This window comes from Saccostrea echinata, unplaced genomic scaffold, assembly GCF_033153115.1.
Source record: "Saccostrea echinata isolate AGI-Se365-2 ecotype Australia unplaced genomic scaffold, CSIRO_AGI_Sech_v1 ptg000028l, whole genome shotgun sequence".
Lineage (NCBI taxonomy): Eukaryota > Metazoa > Mollusca > Bivalvia > Ostreida > Ostreidae > Saccostrea > Saccostrea echinata.
Window position 1 is genome coordinate 16444359 of NW_026889777.1, and position 6371 is coordinate 16450729.

General features: G+C 32.6%; 1 long non-coding RNA gene across 1 annotated transcript; it reads right to left on the minus strand.

Moving 5' to 3' along the window:
- Window positions 1–2327: 2327 nt before the first annotated feature.
- LOC133193826 (uncharacterized) lies at window positions 2328–4124 on the minus strand. The gene is made up of 2 exons (XR_009722016.1): window positions 4032–4124; window positions 2328–3216 (listed from the first exon to the last, which is right to left on the minus strand). It is a non-coding gene; the product is annotated as an uncharacterized LOC133193826 (long non-coding RNA).
- Between the last annotated feature and the right edge of the window lie 2247 nt (window positions 4125–6371).

A 6371-nucleotide genomic window follows, 5' to 3' on the forward strand; every position in this document is an offset into this window, starting at 1 on the left:
TTCCCATTACATTAATCCGAAATATGATATCATTTTACAAAAAGAAATAAAAAACAATCAAATTCTCTACATATAAAATTGATCTGGAAATAGGAAATATGCGATTATAGAAATCATATTTTTAGCCCTCGCTGCTTTTTGATACTGTTATGTAAATAGAAAAGCGGAAATTCAATGTCAGCATGTGATGTCAACATGAGGTTTCCTAAAAGACTATCAAATCATGTAATTAAGGTCTATGCATTTGTTAAAAAGAAAAAAAAAACAAAACCAAAACAAACAAAGAGAACCAACTATATAAGTTGTTTTTTTTTTTTTTTTTTTTTTTTTTTTTTTTTTTTTTTTTTTTTTTTTAAAAGCAAACTTATAACAGTCTATTTTTTTCTATGACGTCATTGAAACAATGAGGAAACAGCAATATTTACTAGAATCCACTACTTCCACTTGGAGTACTTCCTGTTTATCTTAAACAATGCAAGCTGTGTAGAAAGTAGGAAATACTTCATGTATGTATATGAGAATTGAGTAATCCTCTTTCCCTCGAATCACATGCACATGTTCCATTTTCACACTCATAGTAAATTACTTATTTAAAATTTTATCTTTTAGTTTTGGCAAGAACACATGACTTCAACAACAACTTAAAAAATAGGAATGATAACTAGAAACTTTACTATTAGCATACATTATTAACATATGTATGTCAACCCGCACTGATTTTCTTCTGTTTATTCCAAAAATGACCCAAGCGGTTGCACAATTGGAAATGCAAGAGGCCAATGGGCCACAACACTCATCTGAGTCTATATATTCCAATGTAAAACTTTGATCCCCCATTAATTGTGGCCCCACCCTATGATTTGAACAAACTTGAACCTACACTACCTGAGGATACTTTCATATCAGTATGACTAATCATTGCTTTGCTGTTCTTGAGAAGACTATTTTTCCCATAAATGCCTTTGTTAAACTTTGATCCCCCATTGTAGCCTTTACTCCCGGGGGTCGTCATTTGAACAAACAAATTTGCATTACCTGAGGATGCTTCCATATCAGTGTGACTTATCATGGCTTTGCTGTTCTAGAGAAGATTTTTTTTTTATCGTACATATTCATAATTAAAACTTTGATCCACCATTCTGGCCCCTACATGTACCAACCCCCTGGGGTCATGATTTGAACAAACTTGAATCTGCACTACTTGAGGATGCCTATATATATCAATATATATCAATATGACTTACATGTATCATGATTTTGTTGTTTTTTTCTATATATTCCTATGTAAAATTTTGACCCCCTATTGGGTCCCATCCTACCCCCTTTAGGTTATAATTTGAACAAACTTGAATATAAACTATGCAAGGAAGGTTTCACGTAAATTTCAATTTTTTATTTCTTGAAAAGATGTTTTTAAAAGATGCTAACAATTCTCACTAATTCTTAATCTCTGTATCTCCCCTTGAAAGAGGGCGTTGCCCTTCATTTGAACAAACTTGAATCCCCTTCACCCAAAGATGCTTTTTGTTTAGAGGAATAAAGTTTTGTTGTAAATAATATATTTTTACAGTGATTCAAATAATTATAATTATTAGATCTGCGTGTGGTCTTCGTTTGATTGTGTGATTTTTAAGAGCTGTTTGTCAGAAGAGAAGAGCAAAAACTTAAGATTATATCAGTACATTTCGGAAATTTCCAAAATTCTATTATTACACACATGTAAAAGGAAAAGATAATGAACAGTGATCAATCTAAAAAAAATCAACAAACAATACAAATATGTGAAGAGGGAAAAACACGGACCTTTGGAAGTTCCAGAGGTAGGCTCAGGTGCCTAGAAGGAGTAAGCATCCTCTGTTGACCGGTCAAACCCGCCATGAGTCCTATGTATTGATCAGGTAGACGGAACTATCCGTAGTCAATTCAGTACAAAACAAAGACCTAACAATTGGTACGAAACAAGTCAGCCAAAATACCAACCAATGATAGGTTATATTTGCTAACAAGGGCATTACAACGACCATAAATTTACGAAATGCTGACTTTAAACGAGGCCTTTGAAATCCCTGTAGTATCAACTAATCAGAGAGTAACCTGCCTCGCTTTAAAAATTGATCGTACTCAGAGCAAGCTCTTGAGTAGGAACAAGTTGGTAGACATAAACACCATAAACAGTTGATAGTGGAACATTACTACATGTACTTAAATTAGGAACGTTGACGATGGAAAGGTACATGTATATACTCAGAAATCAACTCGTAAAAAAACTTAATTTAATAAAAACTGAAAGTTTAAACAATATTTTCATTAATTAACAAGTCAAAAAATGTGTTTTAAATATTTATTAGAATAAAATCTCTCCCAATGGCTTTCATGAAAGTTTCGAGATCACCATAGGAAATTCGGGTTGTGAATCGACCATCAAGAGGATGAAAGTTCAAGGAAGATTCTTGTCTCAGACTTTCCGCAAAGACGACCTTCACATTTTCTGTTGAATTAAAAAGCAAAGAAAAAGGGGTCACAAAATTGACTTTCAAAATGTTTTTCAATTCTCTTTGGCTGGCAAAAGAGAAATTGCGGTAGGCGTTAACTTGTTTCTTCAGAAGTTTTAAATCTAAAACTGAATCTTCTTTATAAATGACAAGATAGAACACCCCTTTTCTGTCCTTTAAGAAAAGATTTTTACAGTAAGTTGTAAAAAATTCATCATCTCTTTCCGCTTGTTCCCGATATCTCACAGTTTCAATGGTGATACCCAAACCTTCCAAAAAGCGAAGTAATTGCACAGCATGGGGATTTCTTATTTTCGGTGCTAATGTGAAACGTCCGTCTCGGACAAGATGTGAAAATGGCGTTACCCCGGGCACGAGAGCCCGGGAGTATGCCTTCAAGACCGGCGTCGCCATTTTTGCTGGTGTATGTTGGCAGGAAGTTAATTCCTGCCATATTGTGAGGAAAAAAAAAATCCGCTGATCAACGGGAATTTCGATCTTTTTCTGGGAATTCTCTCACATCCCCCTTCAGACGTTTCTTTTTCCTCCTCATATTTCTCTGGGAATATCTAGCCTTGAAGTAATAAGGTAATCACCTTCTCTCTGGTCTTCTCTTACTTTCATTACATACTCTTTACCAACATCTTCAAGGTTCCCCTATCCTTCTCTTCAAACTTTTCAAAGATCCCTATTCCATTTGGAAATTATTTATCTTTTAATATTCCTGAAAGCATAAAATAATACTCATATATCAAAAAATATTTTAAAAAGCCAGTTGATATATGCTGCTATGCATGTAGCCATAAACAAGATATAGGCCTATCACTTAAAAAATATGAAAGAAAAGTTACTCCACGATAAAATACAATAAATATGCTGAATTTAAGGGTCCTTGACTGTAACCCCCCCCCCCCCCCGCCTCCCAACTTGCGCACAAACAATCACTCTTTGTATAAACTTTACTTATACAACACCCTTGCTATAAATCAATAAAAATGTTAACTGACATAAAAAAAATAAGAAAACAGATATATATCCTTTTGATTCGGTAGAATTCGATCGATATGCTTTCTCTATATCTCTAGGGATTAACCTCATTAAAAAGGTTATATATATTTGTATAATAAATACATTATTTTATTCTTTCCACTTAGACTATATGATTTAAGGACCTCTATATATACATGTACTATTGAAAAAAAGTTTTTTTGGACACTGAGAAAATATATCGTTTAAAGGTGTAAATATTGGGTTTATCAATTTCATTTTCAACATATATACACACTTAGCAAAAAATGTTCAAAGAGAATGAAGCACTGCACTGTTGCTTATACTCAAATGGGGGAAAATACACGTTAATCAAAGCATACAATGAATTAATAAATGTTAAGAATGCTCGAGTTTGATTACAAATAAAATAATTTAGTACACATGATTCAAGATCTAAGGGTGTATCCTTCTAACACCACAAAAAGAAATCTGTAGTTTGTAGAGGGTCCTTAAATAATAAATCTATTGTACATTTAGTACATGCCTTACCTTTTAAAAACTTATACGTATACGTCTTGCGTGTATATGTTTATTTGGACATTTCTGGAGTGTTTATTCCATGACGCCCAGCAGTTCCCATGCACACTAGTATTTTTAATTTAATAATGAGCTATCCTGTTCTAGGGTATTAATATACTACAGTACACGTCATGTTTTATTTATAGATAATGCTTTCAAGCGATTGCATCAGAAAGTAGAACGGATTAAAAGAAAGACAACTCTAATTCAAAAACGGTACCCCCCAAAAAAATCAAAGTACTGAAAGTACTGATACGCGTTCTTAGCTAATGGGTATTGATTTAGTGGTGAATAAAATGAAATGTTTATTTAGAAACAGAAATTTAAATTTCCATTTGATTTCTGATGTCAATTTTATGACATGATGCAATGTATTTTAAATTAATTATTCCAATTAACAAATAATACTCCGTGATATTATAAGAAAACAATATCTCTTTCTATTTATTGTATAATTATACAAGTTATACATTTATTGAGCATTGTAGTCTTATTTGAACAAATGAAATGCACTTGCACAACTATCATATGTATATTAAAACCACAGTTTTTTTTTTATATTCCTTAGTGTGTATCACAGGCACTTGTTTCGGTAATAAATTTTTAACCCATAGTATAATAATAACACAAGGTATCTAACTCCGAATTACACGGAGTACCCCCCTCCCCTAGAATCGCACTCATTTACACTTTCAGAGGAAATACACTGACAAACTGTTTACACCTATGTTTTCTACGATAATTTATCTACACAACCATATATGACACGCTTGTCTTTATTTTCTTTAGTCTCCGTAAACAGCGTCAAAACTCTGCTCGTCGAGTGGAAAAGTCGAATTCAACCATGAAATGGTATGTGCTAATCCCGCACAGAGATGTTGATTGGCTAAAAATCTGTTTCTAAAATTACATCGGATATAAACATCGTAATGTTTTCAGGGAAAATCAGACGTAAACAAGTTCTATTTACTCATGCAATATTTAAACACTGGAATTGAATTTTTAAACCCACTCATTTTTTTGATTTTGTTCTCATGTGCGGGATTAGCACATACCATTTCATGGTTGAATTCGACTTTTCCACTCGACGAGTTTTGACGCTGTTTACGGAGACTAAAGAAAATAAAGACAAGCGTGTCATATATGGTTGTGTATATAAATTATCGTAGAAAACATAGGTATAAACAGTTTGTCAGTGTATTTCCTCTGAAAGTGTAAATGAGTGCGATTCTGGGGGAGGGGGGTACTCCGTGTAATTCGGAGTTAGATACCTTGTGTTATTATTATACTATGGGTTAAAAATTTATTACCGAAACAAGTGCCTGTGGTGTGTATGCAGCAAGTATTCCTTTTACAATTTTTTATGATCGATTACTAGTATTATTCCTCGTATAAAAATGTCAATTTTCAAATCATTATTCAGGTCCTCCAGTTTGAAGTGTAGTAAGCCAATAAACAGTACAAGAGAATGACTTTTTTGTCCGTAAATATTTCATAATTGATAGTAGCATTTTCAAATATAGAAACAAATTAAAACAAAAATGTAATCTTAACACCAGAAGTTTTACACAGGATCCAGGTTTCAGATTGACAAATACAGTGTAAATGCTACACTAATGAAAGTAATGATACAATCATGAAACACAGGGTCAAACTAATATAATCAACACAACTGTTGCAGATTTTAAAGTCCTGTGACATTAAAACATTATCAACTTCGTAGATTCAAAATCAGTTTAAGTTATAACAAATAGGTTATTCTAAAAGTCATTGTTATGGACCTTATACCATGGTTTAAAAGGACCAGGGAGCTAACTAATCTGACACCATTAGTAAAAGTAATCAAACGTTGGAGGTTAATGATTAAACCTGTATTTCTAAATGAGAAAGTGATGATGATAATCCTACAAATTCTAAACAGTCTATATCTGTTGATACATGTATTTTAAACCTCGAATATATCACACCGCCAAAACACTAAAATAGTGTCAAGTGATTTGAGATACGTGGCTGATGAGATTCATTTTCTTTCAATAGAAAAACACAATAAGCTGATATTAAATAAATTTTTACCAAAGAATATTTATATAAGAGAAAAATCCTTATTACAAAGATGGACATTCTTTATATCACATTTGAAATCAAGGGGTGGTTGTCCCCCAGCATATAAAACACTGACAGCTGAATCCTTCAATACATCTATGTTTGAAATTCCAGTACATCAACAAAAGGTTTTTACATATCAACATTGTCACTGAAACTTGTCAACATTTAATAGTAGGCAATTTTTTAACAAAGCCTCTTTTTTTT